Source organism: Podarcis filfolensis (assembly GCF_964270895.1).
Source record: "Podarcis filfolensis genome assembly, chromosome: 7".
NCBI classification, from domain to species: domain Eukaryota; kingdom Metazoa; phylum Chordata; class Lepidosauria; order Squamata; family Lacertidae; genus Podarcis; species Podarcis filfolensis.
Window position 1 is genome coordinate 56,680,891 of NC_139603.1, and position 16,197 is coordinate 56,697,087.

The 16,197-nt window shown below is 41.6% G+C and overlaps 1 protein-coding gene and 1 long non-coding RNA gene across 3 annotated transcripts in view; both read right to left on the bottom strand.

Annotated features, from left to right (window-relative positions):
* The window catches only part of CYP7B1 (cytochrome P450 family 7 subfamily B member 1), a 106,385-nt gene that overhangs the window by 49,151 nt on the left and 41,037 nt on the right, over positions 1-16,197 (bottom strand). The window lies entirely within an intron of this gene.
* On the bottom strand, positions 11,026-15,724 carry LOC310766862. 2 transcript variants are annotated; one of them, XR_014550472.1, is made up of 3 exons: positions 12,257-15,724; positions 11,428-11,543; positions 11,026-11,108 (listed from the first exon to the last, which is right to left on the bottom strand). It is a non-coding gene; the product is annotated as an uncharacterized lncRNA (long non-coding RNA). The 2 variants fall into 2 exon arrangements; XR_014550473.1 differs by lacking the exon at positions 12,257-15,724 and adding an exon at positions 11,717-11,762 and having other exon boundaries at positions 11,428-11,472.

Here is a 16,197-nt window from a genome sequence, read left to right on the forward strand (position 1 = left end):
GAAAGGAACCACTTTACAATGTAGTACAGAACATAAAATGGTGGATTATGTTTCTTCACAGTTGTAAAAGAAAAAATAAAGCAAACCATAGATTCTGAGGTATCTGAAGTATCCCAAGGGTCACAAACCACACTGAAGTAGCCCTGTGTCAAACTTACATAGATGTGAATTAGTCAGAGTACTAGAGCAAAAGCATAAAATATGCTTAAAGAATTAATGCTTTTACTTTATCCAATTTGATGCATAGGTTGTACTTTTTGTGACAAGCTCTATTTATTTATTTATTTTTTACATAGAAAATAAACCCTTTCATTTCACATTGTTCTTCTTAAACCCATGGACATCCTGCCATCTTAAAACATGCTTTGGGAGTGGACTAGGGCAAATCATACTCAAGCCAAGAATATGCTTGTGCTGGCTATAAACTTCATATTTGAGGTCAAGGGCATTCTGCAGAGTAGCTGCAAGCTAGAAGGGAGATGCCAAACAACTGCATTTTGTCGAATATAAGAAAAAAATGCATGAGTATGCAAATAATTTGAGCTCTTGACTCCTCCACCACACCCCAAACAATACTTCACAACAGAAGGTAATCTAGAGCCATATAGCAGTTTTCCTATGTTTAGAAAAAACCCTATTTTTCATCTACTCAAATTAAATTACTTGCAGAATCTGAAGCCTCTACATCATTAACATTGACTTAACCTTTAGCATTATCACAGGCAGAACATTCCTGTTTATTTATTTTCATTATTTCTGGAATTTAAATCATTGCAAGTGATCTCAGTGTGAGTCAAAAAATAATAATGCAATATGCACAATATTATAACAATTAAAACCACATGCACAGAACACTTAACACTCAGTTTGCTCCTTTATAAACAAAACAAAACGCTGAATATATCAATTCTCACCTCCATGAAAGGCCTTGAGGAAGAGAGATGTTTTCAGCTGATGCTGAGAGCTAAACCACTTTGTTGCCAGCTGTACCTCTGATTCCACATCTAGGGCGCCACTACTGAGAAGGCCCTATCGTACCATTGGAATATTTTGACCATAATCCAACACAGAGCTACACAGGCAACAAAGCCCAAGAAAATCAATGTGATATATTGTCACAGTAATGACGGTTTCAGAGGACAGGAAAATTGGTTTCCAGGTGGAGAGATCAAAACTAGAAACAGAATTGTTGGAACCCAATACTAAGAATTTGTCAAGAATGTATAACTTGCTGTTGAAATGGAATACACAGGATGAGACGGTTAAATCAGCTATGATTAAATGGGCACAAGACATTGGTCATGACATTATGTTTGCTGACTGGGAACAGTTATGGACTACCGGTATAAAGTTTACGGCATGTAATGCCTTAAGAGAGAACATTATGAAAATGATTTATAGGTGGTACATGACCCCAGTCAAGCTTGCAAAAATCTATCATACGCCCAATAATAAATGCTGGAAATGTAATGAAACTGAAGGTACTTTCTACCACCTTTGGTGGATGTGCCCAAAGATCAAGGTCTTCTGGGAAATGATCTATAATGAAATTAAGAAGGTACTTAAGTGTACCTTTCACAAGAAACCAGAGGCCTTTCTCTTGGGCATGGTGGGCCAATTGGTGGCAAGGAAAGATAGGACGTTTTTTATGTATGCTACAACAGCAGCAAGAGTTCTTTTAGCAAAGTATTGGAAGACACAAGAACTACCCACGCTGGAAGAGTGGCAGACGAAGGTGATTGACTATATGGGACTGGCTAAGACGACTGGCAGAATCCGAGACCAAGGGAAAGAGACGGTGGAAGAAGATTGGAGGAAATTTAAAGTTTATCTTAAGAACTGTTGTAAAATTAATGAGTGCTAAAATGTCATGGGTAAGGTAAAACAGAATTGCAGTGATAAATAATTGGGTAAGAGAAAAAGATTAGAAATTGAATCATAAGTATTGAAATTAGGGGTTGCTGGAAAAGTTTAAAACAGGGATGCAGAAAAGGGAGGTATGGGGAAGTCGCTGAAATAAGGTTCAAGAAAAAGAGGTTAAGAAATTATACGTGTGTATATGTTTGTTTATTTATGTGTTGTTAGTTGTTAGTTGTATTGTGTTTTAATATATGTTGGAAAATCAATAAAAATTTATTAAAAAAAAAAGGAATGACGGTTTCAGAAGAAGGCTGTGAAGGCCAATGGTTTCCCATCCCTGATTTAGTTCTAGGTCTCCCAGCTGCAGGTCTTGTCTATAGTCACTATAACCAGTTCTAAAAATGTGCATATTCCTCCAATACCTTTAGCATAACTCTCTTGTCCTTGGTGATTTTGATACCAGATTACTTCGGGTTAATGTGGTTCGAACATCAAATGCAATTCAGAAGTGCTCCATCCACAAAAAGTAAACGTCTGGTTTATGTCATATTTAGCACAAGCACAACAGAGAAACTTGTGAACCACCCTGAAATCTTTGGATGAAGGGCAGTACAGGCGTACCTAGGTTGTCGAATGGAATCCGTTCTGGAAGTCCATTCAACTTCCAAAAATGTTTCACAAACAAGCTGTGGCGCTGATTGGCTGCAGGAGCTTCCTGCAAGCAATAGAAGCCATGGGAGCCACGTCGGACGTTCAGCTTCCAAAGAACGTTCATAAACTGGAACACTCATTTCCGGGTTTGCGGCGTTCGGGAACCAAAATGTTCAACTCACAAGGCATCCAGCTTCCAAGCTATGACTGTATATAAATTTAATATATGATAAAACAACAACGACAACAACTATTAGCACGCTCCACAACAATTTAGTTGTCTTCTTTGCACAAAACCAGTAGAGACGATAGCTGCAGATACAGATTCAAACTCCGCTTTAGCCCTCTTCAGGTAATTCAATGTGCTGAACAAATAGCATCATGTGGGGAAACTGGGAATAAATGTGCTCAGTCTCACCCTCCTACCATAATCCTTGTAGCCTTCTATGTGATTTACAACCCTGATACTTTGGGGTTTCAATTTGTACAGGGACCCTCCATAAGTACAGCAGCATCCCTGCTTCAAATGTTTACCCTCCAGATTGCAGAGGGCATGTGTTTATCCCTACTTTTCTCCACATAATGTTACTCATTTGGGAGATTATTACACCTGAAGCAGGCTAGCAACACTAGATAATTTATTTCTTGGTTACAATGGCTAGACAAACTTTCTTTAAAACAAAAACAAAGAAATAAAACACACCCACCCAAAAAAGGTAGGTGAGCCAAAACAAATACGAAGACATTCTGAAGAAAACACCAAAATGAAGTTTCATTCATAGGTTTTGGAGATATACAGATAGAAGAGCCCAAACTTTTTCAATGACAACAAAATTAATAAATTAGGCATCAAAGTGTAAAATGCCTGTCTAATCCTTTTTGCCCCCTCATTGTATTGAGAGGCAAACCTTTCAAGCAAACATATTCTCAGAGGAGTGAGGATTTCAAGCCACTCTGAAGCTTTCAAATGAGCTATCGAGCCCTTTTCTGTTTGGGTAGAGTCTTCAGGGCCTTGTGTGCCTGCCAGATTGCAGTTTGCCTCTGGCTAGAAGGCCATTATTTGAAGCGGGGTAAAGTGTTTAGAAATAAACTGGGGTTTAGATGCAATTCATTTACAGTTCCTCTTAAGCTTACTCTTGCCTAATATCAAAAGTATCCTAAAGGTTAGTCTTATTGTGAGAGAGTAGTAAAATGGACATTATGTGCTTTATTCAAAGAAAAATTAAATAAACTCAAATCAATGAGGAGAATGACAAATGCCTTGATCAAGACTCACCAGATGACACCACTCCTGACAGTCACTTGATCTTTGAGCTTTTGCTATGTGAAAAATGGGACAAACTCTACAAACATAGTACTGCAGTTTGCTAATCCAAAATGAAGAATTTTGCAGTGGACAGGTCAGATCCTTTGGCCACCAAACACTGTTCACTGGCCAACCCAGTTTTCCTTTGACCATGCAGTCTGAAATCAAACCATGTGGGGAAAAGGCACAGGGTTTTGCAAGGACTGGTGATCAGCTGGTTGGCAGTGCCAGCAAACCTCACTACATTGGCCCAGTGCAGCTTGAAATCAAAACACATAGGCAAAGGCACAGCGTTTTCCAGGGGTTTGGTGATCACCGGACTGGCAGTGCCTGGAAACCACACACCTGATGCCCTATGCAGACAGGTGGGCATGGCTTAGAGTCTGCTATTCTGTGCAATGAAAGTGGCGGGAACAATTGGAAAGCAATTGCATACATCTTCACTTGTTAAAACTTATGTATGGAAGCATTTTTTATCTTACATTGACACATGACATACCCTCCAAGTGTCCCAGTTTTTCAGTCCTAGATTTCTTAACACCATCCCGGCTTCTAATTTGATCCCTATTATCTCTATTTACCCCACCGTCAAGCTTGGATGTCTCTATTTACCCCACGGTCAAGCTTGGAGAGCAAGATGAGCCAGCGCTTGTCTTGAGTGGCAACTGTGAGGGAGCATCACATTGCCTCTCCATGGCAGAAGAGGCTGTCGCTGCCAGTCTCCTCCCTTGGGCAGCTTGGAGCAGCTGCTGGAGAGCAGGTGAGGAGGAGGAGATGCTATGGCTGTTGAGGCCCAGCCCTGTGTGATGTGCCAGCTCTGAGGGGCAAGCAGAGGAAACAGCTACCCTGGGCGAGAAGAAAGGTTGAGTAGAGGGGAGCACAAGAAGTCTTGGTTTTTGGTTTTGGTTTTTTTAAATGCTATGTTTGTCCATGTCTAATCTTGCCCCTTTCTAAAATTTATTTATTGGTCTGTGTTTTTTCTTTTTGTAACTCTACTAAAGCATAAAATAAAATTGGAATTAAGGAGTGTTCTCAGGATGGCGGAGAGCATGTGTACTGTGTCCTGTTGGTGTAGTGGATGCGGGTGGCACTGTGGTCTAAACCACTGAGCCTCTTGGGCTTGCCGATCAGATGGTTGGCGGTTCGAATCCCCATGACGGGGTGAGCTCCCGTTGCTCTGACCCAGCTCCTGCCAACCTAGCAGTTTGAAAGCATGCCAGTGCAAGCAGATAAATAGGTACGGCTGCGGCGGAAAGTAAATGGCATTTTCATGAGCTCTGGTTTCCATCACGGTGTTCCGTTGCACCAGAAGTGGTTTAGTCATGCTGGCCACATGACCCAGAAAGCTGTCTGTGGACAAACACTGGCTCCCTCGCCTTGAAGCAAGATAAGTGCCCCAGTCGCCTTTGACTGGACTTAACCATCCAGGGGTCCTTTACCTTTACCTAATGCTGAAGCCACTCACTCTTCTTCTGATAGGAAATGCTCTGTGCAGGGGAGAGGAAGATAAAAATGGGGTGGGGGTCAAGGAGAGTCAGTTGGAGGGGGCTGAAAAACGTCCCTATTTTCACCTGATGAATGTTGGAGGATATGACATGGCTTTTTGGGAATAGACAACACTGCCACCAGGAAAGGGAGAGAGAGCACTGCTGATAAAGGAAATTGCCAAATATGGACTGCAAATGAGTTTAGTACCATGAATGAGTTTAGTGAAATCTGCGACCTTCCATGTATTGTTGGACTCCCAACTCCCATCAGTCCCAGCCAGCATAGCCCAAGGGTCAGGGATTTGGAAGCTGTAATCAAGCAACATCTGGAGGGCCACACACACTCCCAAACCCTGATTAAGGGGACCTGGGTGCTAAGACAGCATGATGGAAGTGTAACCCTGCACCTCAAACGCTGCCCCAAACAGATTAGTCAGGAGTCTGTCACCTGTCTAGCAACACTTGTTTCCACCTGCCGTGCCAATAACGTCTCTTCCAAATGAATCGAAACCAAGTGAGGTGGTGCCAAAAAAAGGTTGCCTGCCTGACTCTAATCACTCCAACTGTCACTCTCTGAACTGAAACGCTGCTTTGAAGAGGTCACGGCTAAGAGGATATTAATGCTCTTGTTTATTCCTGGGAGATGAATATGTGATTTCTCCTTGTGTTGCTGCTTCTCATTTAGCTTGTAAAATAAACCTCAAAAGTGTGGTGCAGTTTTGCTCTCCAAATTGAGAGCAAAGGAAAACAAACTCCGTCTTAGAAATTATGCTTCCTCCCCCACCCCAACTGATAGATTCAGTTTCGGGAGGGAAAGCAAAAAGCATTTTGCATTACTTTTAAGGCCTGGGGCAGAGCAGCTTGGAGCACTCCTCAAAAGACTGCAGAAATACACAAAGGGGTAAAGAAAGTAAATGTAAGCAGACAAAAGTGCCAAATGAACGAAACAAAAGTTGTAAAAGAATCCCTTGAAAACATAAACAAAAAGTTATACAAAGTGAGGGGAAAGTAGCTACAGGTAAAACTGCTACATAGTAAGTTAAAAGATAGGAGGAGAAGTATACAAATGTTGTGAATGGTAGTTTCCGTCACCCAGGTCCCTTTATTCATCTGGATAAAAATAAATGTGGTGTAAATTGATGACAACAAATCTTGAGATTAATGGAGGTTTTATCACTCAAGATTGTTGCATCTGAACCAGGTCCTTGCATGCTTGGGTTTGTAAGCAGTGATTAAACCACAGTTTCACAGTATGCACCTCATTCAACTGTAGTTTTACAATTCAGGTTAGAAGAGCACCAAAGCTGGGCGTGTAAGGGAAGAGATATGCAGGGAATGTGCAGGTATCTAGCTCATTCTTAGGCTGGTAAATCATGGTCATGTCAGTGGCTGGTTCTGCAACAGTTGCATTTTATGAAGGCTTAAGGAGTTGCAATGCTTCTTGCTCTCTCATTTTTATTTCATTGATTTTGGTTGGAACGTTGGCAAAGCTGCACATAAGGAATTTAAAACAACAATGGGAGAAGCTACTATTTTACCCAGAGGTAAATTTTACCTATTTCACCACAAAGGATTATATGCTCCCAAAATGATCAAAAAGAAGAATGCATGACAGTTGAGTGATTAATTATTAAAATGATTAAAACCCATATAGGTTGTAATCCTTTGACTATTAACTAGGGACTAATCCCCAATGGGATGCAGGTGGCACTGTGGGTTAAGCCACAGAGCCTAGGACTTGCTGATCAGAAGGTTGGCGGTTTGAATCCCCGCGGCGGGGTGAGCTCCCGTTGCTCGGTCCCTGCTCCTGCCAACCTAGCAGTTCAAAAGCATGTCAAAGTGCAAGTAGATAAATAGGTACTGCTCCGGCAGGAAGGTAAACAGCATTTCCGTGTGCTGCTGTGGTTCACCAGAAGGGGCTTAGTCATGCTGGCCACATGACCCGGAAGCTGTACGCTGGCTCCCTCGGCCAATAAAGCGAGATGAACGCCGCAACCCCAGAGTTGGCCACGACTGGACCTAATGGTCAGGGGTCCCTTTACCTTTTAATCCCCAATAAACTCAATGGGATTTCCTTCTGAGCATGCACTCCAGATTAATTAGGCTGCAAAACTGTTTTTTTTAAAAAAAATTATTATTATTATTAGTTGTTGTTGTTGTAATTTGTACTGCTACAATGTAGAGTGCCACAAAAGCGTGTCATGCATAAAGGAGAAGAGATAACAGCAAAGGTTGTGATGGCATATTCAGGTCTCAATACGTGTCAACCCTGGGAACATATAAATACACGAAGGAAGGAAGAAATGAGCATATCTCACAGCTGATGCAGAGTGCATTCCACTTATTACTAGGCAACTAAAATAGCCCCTAGAAGTTAAAAATTTACAGGAAGGATTGTGTTTCTTCACAGACTTGAATCCTGGTATTTATTTTTCTACAAATTATGCACTGGGAGTATTACTTACAAAGGCAAAGAAAAAGAGGAAACAAGCACTGGGGATATCACTTACAAAAGCAAAGAACAGCAGCGGGAGATGTGCCTGGCTACAAGGGGTTTAAATAATCAAGAAAAATGTACAATTAGGCAGACAGCTTGGGACTAAGAACATTTGACTTATGAGAAAACATGCCTAGGATTGCATTGCTACTTTAGGAACAGACCTGTATTTCTCCCTGCTTTTCTAAAATACCCCAGTGGCCACAAGTCCCTGTTTACCTGTGATAAAACCTAGGATGATAGACTTTGGGAGGGTTCCTTTGAGATCCTCTAGTCCAGCCCCTGATCACTGCAGGAATCCTGGAACCCCAGTATCCTTGACAGATGACTGCCTATCCTCTGCTGAAATAGCTCCAGCAAAGGAAAGCTCATGATGTTTCAAGGCAGTCTGGTCTACTTCAGAACAGTTCTTACCATTTAGCTCTTACTGCTTAGCCAAAGAGGGCAAGGCTATTGGTATTAATGGATGGCAGGCTCCAGTGGGCCTATTTTGCTTCTAAAGGCTTATAAGCTTTACCACAAATGACAGGTTACTGAATTGCAAAATAGCATCTGCTTTATGGAAGAGAACAAAATACATATCTAACCCTATGAACTGTTGTTTTGAAGCTGGTAAACTCATGTTAAGTCAGCTGATGTATCTATGTCTATATTTTACTGAAACATACCCCAAGTTAACCCCTTTACATCAGCAGTTGGGATCCCAGGCACTTTCTGCTAGGAAAATTGGAACCAGTTGGTGCTGCATAGTTAAAATGGGGATAACAACAAAACTCCACAGTTCTGTAGCCTCGAATCATATGAAAACACAGCCAAATGTTTCCCGACAATTCCATGACTCAAGTATATCAAGTATTCCTCATGGGCATACTAATGAATTCATACAAAGAATTAATTCTGCAGCACTGAGTTTCTCCCCAAATAATTATCACGCACCTCCTATCATGGAAATTCTGGGGGCAAAAGAGAGTGTATTGTTGGAGATCATAGGGAAAAGGCGAAACAGGCAAACAGGGGTAAGTATAGACAGGCAATATGCAGTTTTGCAACCAGGCTGAGTTGTGGCTGACATATGCAGCCTCTGCTTGCCCTTTGTCATGTATGCATTTCACCTCAAAAACTGTCAGTGACTTGTCAGAATCAATCAGAAAATCTGATGCTGTTCTGCAGTGATGTACAAGGTTGGACAGCCTGACACCAAATTTCTGGTGGTCTGTGTCAAGAACCATATGAAAACAGATGTCCTCGTTATTCCATTGCTTGGGTACAAAGGAGGACCAGTCTTACCTTTTTGACCCACATTTGGCATCAATAAGAGCCGAGTAGGAGAAAAGCAATACTGTACACAGGGGTGGGCTATCACAGTCTAAACACACCAACATATAACTTTCTGTCTTTTCAGAGTGATCAGAAGAATGCCGTGGCTCCTGAAAGGATTTCTAAACAAAATGATTATTATTTTCAGAAAAAGCAAAATGTAGTCTTTTGTGTTTATAAAAGAGGGGGGAAACTCAGATTATTTCCTTTCATTTACAAGCACAAAATATCCCTCATATTACACACATTTGACTTGCACAGTTTCAACACTACACCGTCAGAAGCAGGCTGGTTGAAATTGCACAAGTTAGGCCCTAAGGAGGGCAGAGAGCTTAAAAGCCTTTTTTTGCGCCAGGTCTCTTTGGGGTTACCCAGCATATTCTCAAATAATGAGTGTTCATTGGCATTTTATGTAATTATACACAATTCCGCTGAGGTTGTGTTCTGAGGAGACAAAGGCCTTGTGGATGTGTTTCCTGCGTCCAAGAACTGTATTTTAATTTGCCCTTTCTAGATAGGGATGCGGGACGCGGGTGGCGCTGTGAGTAAAACCTCAGCGCCTAGGACTTGCCGATCGCATGGTCGGCGGTTCGAATCCCCGCGGTGGGGTGCGCTCCCGTCGTTCAGTTCCAGCGCCTGCCAACCTAGCAGTTTGAAAGCACCCCTGGGTGCAAGTAGATAAATAGGGACCGCTTACCAGCGGGAAGGTAAACGGCGTTCCGTGTGCTGCGCTGGCTCGCCAGATGCAGCTTGTCACGCTGGCCACGTGACCCGGAAGTGTCTGCGGACAGCGCTGGCTTCCGGCCTATAGAGTGAGATGAGCGCACAACCCTAGAGTCTGGCAAGACTGGCCCATACGGGCAGGGGTACCTTTACCTTTTAGATAGGGATGCACTCTCCATGGAGAAGCAGGTGCATACTTGGGGTAGGGAGAGAGATCCTTTGCCCAGCATCGTCACTGGCAGCACCATTTCACAGCTATGGCTATATCTATTTGTGAGCAGGGGTAGCCTGGCTGCAGAGAGCAATGCATTAGAAGCTTCAGCAATGTAAAGCATTACATATGGGGCTGACCTTCAGGTTGGTCTGGAAGTTGCACATATACTACTTCTGACAAATTCATCCTTGTCTCCATGCTTTTTTGGGTTCAAAGAAAAGCACAGGAGAACCTTCCTCTACTACTTCAAGGATGGCCAACATGGTGCTTTCCATGAGCACCCAGCCCCAGCCAGCATGACCAATGGCCAGGGATGGGAACTATAGTCCATTAACATATGGAGAGTACCACATTGACTATCCCTGTTCTATGTCTTTTCCTCCTTGGCTTATAGACAGCTCTCCAAGCAACATGCTTTTCTGTTTCACCTTAATCTCCTACATGTGATTAGGCCCTCACTTACAAGCAGGCTACAGTCACTCCTCACAGACAAGTGTTTTTGTGGAATAGTTGATACTGAATGCATTTTAAAAACACTGTCTATACATCATTATCTATCATCTATCTATCATTATCTATATCTATCTATCTATCATCTATCTATCTATCTATCTATCTATCTATCTATATCTATCTATCTATCTGTCTGTCTGTCTATCATCATCTAAACTCTGTTGTATGCCCACAGAAAGAGTCACAAAAAGGAATTGACATTTTGATATATATTTTTCCATGAGTTCCTTGTCATTAGTATGGGTGGGGGGTGGGGATTCTCAAAAACAACCAAAGGAGAAAACTTTGCCTGCTTAAACATTTTTCAAGGCTAGTTAAAGGTCTAAACAGTAGAGCTATTTATTCAAATTTAACTTGGAAGACTACTGGTTCAGAGCTAATGAATGTATGGTTTATTAATCAAATGTATGTAGCTGAAAGGAGCCAACCACTGTTCACTTATAATTGAGATTTAACCCCGTTTTTAACATATTTTAATGAGCTACAGATTTGAATGTGGGCTTTGTTCATCTGTTGCTTCCACTCAATTGCAGTCTCGCCCTAAGAAGACACAAGACAGATTGATCAGGCTTCCCTTCATTGTGAGACTTAAATGAAGTGAACAGGGCCTTATGTTTCAAAACTAAATGAGACAATTAAAAAAACACCCTATCTGTCTGATGTTCTTACATTTGATTAAGCTACTGGTACTAAATGTTTTTGCTATACTGTAAATAGTCTCTAGAAACACTTTTTTGTTACCACTGCTGCCAATGAATAAGTGTGGCTGGGAAAATTTGCACAATGAAGTGTTTGCTTCACAATGGAAAAACTTATTTTTCCAAAGCAGAATTTGATATAGATGATTTCTCACACATACTTGTTGGAAGCTGTCATCAAGTGAGGATCAGTACCTGGAACGCACCTAGGAATTCAGAATTAAGTGACACTTCTGGTTGGTTTGGTTTTGGAAACAAGAGTTGTTAAAGTTTCCTTCTGTAGAAAGTATTAATAGAAATGATGGTTATCCATTAGGAGAGGGATAGCCAACATGGTGCCCTCTATTTTCATCCGTAAACCACCTTAAGTCCCATTAGGGAAAAAGACAGTATTATTACTAGCAGCAGCAGCAACAACAACAACAACAACATTGTTGCACACCCACTCACCAGTCTCTGAGCAATAAAAACATTTGCGATTCTAGTATTTATTCAGGGTTTGGTTCCTCTGGAATGAAGAGCAATGTAGACAGAGCATAAGATTAGGGGGCTCACTGCATTAACATTCCAGCAGATCTTGCCTCCCTATGTGGTTTTTAGGAAAGTCTCAAACTCGGCTTTAGGTCCAGCACAGAGTAAGACATGCCCCTGTGTCTCCAATTCCCAGTATTAGCTAACACTCTATTACCTCACAAGGTGATGTCACTATCAACTCAGTAAGGGCAACATAAATGGCAGTATTTAACAAAGGAACTGCTTTGGATTATTTCCTCTTATATATTCTACCCTCACCTACACAGGATCACAGGTTTGGAAGGGATCCATGGATATCATCCAGACTGAATCCCAAATCTATAACTATCTTTCTTGACCTCAGTGCCTGAATTATTTTTTGCTCCATCCCCAGTTTACTGGGATACTAATCTTGCCACCTTTTCCCTGTTCATTCTACCTGTACTAAGTATCTGAAAGGTACTCATGAAATAGTACCTTAAATGAGTAGTAATCCAGTTAAAGGAGTCTATTGGGACCTCCCTATTTTATACATTTCCAAAATATCTCATGATAACATCCAAACTTTGCTGCTGGGCTACATTTATGAATGGAACACAATATGCAGCCTGGGCTGTCCGGAGACCTAGAGGCAAGTCCCCTGATTGTGATGTGCTTTTGTAATCATGGAATTTTCCCTGGCCCTCTGTGACACCCTGGGCAAGCTGAGTTACATTCGTCATAGTAATAGGTGCCATGGGGCAAGTGATGTGCAATCCTGTTTTGTTTTTGCATATCTGAACCATTTTCTTCTAACTGTTGACGGAAGATTCTCTGTTACATGCTTGCTCCCACGCTGGCTATGGGCTATGATGAAACTCTTCCCTCCACATACATGAAATCCTGAGTACCCCCCACCCTCTGTGATAAAGTTAGAAATATCTAAACCAGGGCTTTTTCTGTCTCCTACTTCTACCTCTACACTCTAGAGTACCATTTTATGGCTGAGACTGTACAAGGCTAGACTGCTGGCAGGTTTACAGTTGTTTTAATACAGGTAAGAGAAACTGAGAAGCAGCCAAAAGCTTGATAATCCTACAATCACAATTTAGCTGACCACAAACTGGGCTTGAACAACATAGCCGTTGAAGAAGAAAATGCAATCTTGGAGTGCAGTAACAGAAGCTTAGTGTCCAGATCATGAGAAGGAATCATTCCACTGGGTAACAGTTTGGAAAGAATCAAGAGCCTGGAACTTGGAGTCAGGATCCGAGGGCAATCAGAATCCCAGGGAAAACCGGAAGTTAATACTAAGCCAGAAGTCAGAATCATATTCAGAGTCAGATGACAAACCGGAAAGCCGGACCAGCAGAACAAGTTAGGAGTCAGGACTGAATAGCAAGGTCAGAAACACAAGACATGCTAGAAGACATTGATGCTTAAACAAAGTTCCATTGAGTCAGGAGGGCATCTTCTACACCTTCCTGCCCAGAAGGAGCCAATGGCCAGTCTGGGTGGAGTCAGTCTGGAATATTTTTTTTTCTGAGAAGCACTAGTGACACTTTTTGCCACCACACAGGGGAGCGGTAGGCAGTTCCTGGAGTGTTTACTTTTTTATTGACTCTTGTTACTTTTTAGGAAATAATATATAGATTTATATTAAAATAGAATTGGAATATCCTATTAACCTTCCAGATCTATTTACTTTTGAAAATGTGTGTTGTACAGAGTACAGTATTTTATTTTGGCCTTGGAAGTTGTCAAAAAGTTGAATTTGCAGTATTATATTTTAACAGTTTTGTGTCTTCAAAGTCAATGGCAATGTTACACAGCCGGCTGGTTAGCAAACCAGTTTGGTTCTGAATTCTTGATGAAGTCATTTTATAGCATTGCAGTGAACTGATCCTGTTGCCTAATAGTGTGTTTGGGCTGAGTATATTTTTTATATAATGAGGTTTGAAAGCAAGACTTTGAAAAAGATTGTAATTGCTTACAATCTACTAGAAGTGGACTTAAGAGTCTGTATATTGAAAGGCATCTGAACACATAAGGACATGATGTAATGATTTTTAAATAATGTTTTTGGATTCATTTTCCTCCCCTGTCAGGCTCTTTAGTAGCAGACTCAGTGAATATTTCTTTGTAGCTGCACAGTGTTAAACAAATTTCCCTTGACATTCAGTATATGTATGTAACTGAGAATATAGTTCATTTCATTTAGTGTTCAATCATCTCCTTCGAAGGCAATTGGAATATTATTACTTAGCTTTGATCATGCTTTGTAGATTCCACACTTACAGGCATGCTGTGTGTTAAATAAAAGTTTCCATGTAGCGCAGGTTACCAAGTGTGGTTTTTATATTATTATTGCCCTCATAATAAGTTCAAGGTGAGGTTTTCAGGCAGTAAGCTGCAAGTCAGTTTGCATATAAACACTTCAGAAAAGCTATCTTGACGTCTACCGCTTATGCAGTCTTCCATCTATAATGCAAATGACTACACCTGGGTTATGTTTAGCTTCCTCTACTATTTAGAGGGCATCCATCTAATTTGGAAGAATGTTTAAAAATCTGTACAAATACATGTGAAAGCAGCCCCGTTGTTCTTTCCCCAGTCACCCAGATAAAAGAGATGTCGCCAAAATGATAAACATAAAAGGTCCCTGAGTTGTTGTTATAAGGTTTACACTGTCTGCAGTAAGGATTGAATTCTCATTGTGCTCTGAAAGCCTCAAAAAGACATGGGAAGGAACCAAAGTTTGAAGTCAAATAGAAAGCACTTAAGCCAAGACCACATGAATGTATAGCTGGGTAATGGACCTTTCATCTCCTAAATAAAAACAGTTCAATTCAATTGGAACAGAGGTTTTCCCCCCTTTTGAAAAAGTCCATTTTAATGAGTTTCCATTTTATGCGTGGGTTGCTCTTTAATCGATGCTGCTCCATTGAAGTTTTACCCCAATGAAGACACAAGACAGATTGTCCAAGCTTGCGGCTATTGTTGAGAGTTGATGAAGTGTGCGGGCCCTTATGGTTGATAACAGAAGTAGATGGTCAAAGCCAATAAATAAAACTTTAATTCAGATTGTTGGGAGCTTTCCACTGAAAAGCTTTCTATTAGCATGAATCTTTGGTTTTGAAGGACTTGTGAACCCAAAGGCAGCTCATAGCTCTGTCACACAAACTAAGTCGGTCAGACAAGCAGCAATCTGTCCCATCTGATAAACACCGTTTTGTCTTTTAAAAATTCTCGACTTCTCTTCAGGAATCAACATTGTTAATGTCTTGACAGACTATTAACTTCATAATACATGCCTGTTGGACTGTTGATTTTATCAGAAACGTGGTTGTTGTTTTTTATGCTTGCAGAAATAAAATTGTTTTGCCCTTGACAGGATCGTAATGCTGTAAAAACAAAAATAAACAATTTAGCCATTGCCAGTTTGTCTAGTATTGGGGGGGGCAAAATATTAGCCTACCCTCAATGATGGCACTAACAAGTGTAACAAGTTCAGAGACGTCTTAGGAAACTATTTTTGCTGTGATTGCAGCAGGAAATCCTAAAGTTAACCTATTTTTTCAATGACAGATGCGGTTCATTCTGTGGAGGCAGCCATGCTAGAGCTGGTCAGTTTTGCTTGTCACTTGGATTGACTAGATCACTGCAGACAGGAGGGAAAATACAAATGCAGTTAAATACACTGCCACATTGATTGAAGAACTTTTCTAATTTAATTGCTCAACGAGTCAGTTTCTCAATTATTTGCTGCAGATCAGTGTCTTCCTTTGAAACAGCAGATAATGTTTTGGTTATGGTTATTTCTGACTCACAATCAGAGTTGCTTTGGGAAACATTCAGCCCTTGAAAGGCACTGCACACCTGCTTTTGGTACCCTCTGATTGATATGGAAGAATGCCACTGTTGCAGCTCCCAAATCTGATGACTAAAAGGAGAGGTGGGAGAAAAGAAAAGACAAAAGGAAGTAGTGAGGGCCACCAACTTAGATGGCTTTAAAAGAGAAATTCATGGATGATAAGGATATCAGGAGACACTAGCCATGATGGCTCTGCTCTGCTTCAAGGTCAGAGGCAGTAATGCCTCTGAATACCAGTTGCTGGAAAACACAGTGGGCAGTGGGGGACGCGGGTGGGGGATGCGGGTTGCGCTGTGGGTAAAACCTCAGCGTCTAGGACTTGCCGATCATATGGTCGGCGGTTCGAATCCCCGCGGCGGGGTGAGCTCCCATCATTCGGTCCCAGCTCCTGCCCACCTAGCAGTTCGAAAGCACTCTTAAGTGCAAGTAGATAAATAGGTACCGCTTTATAGCAGGAAGGTAAACGGCGTTCCGTGTGCTGCGCTGGCTCGCCAGAACAGCTTCGTCACGCTGGCCACGTGACCCGGAAGTGTCTCCGGACAGCGCTGGCCCCCGGCCTCTTAAG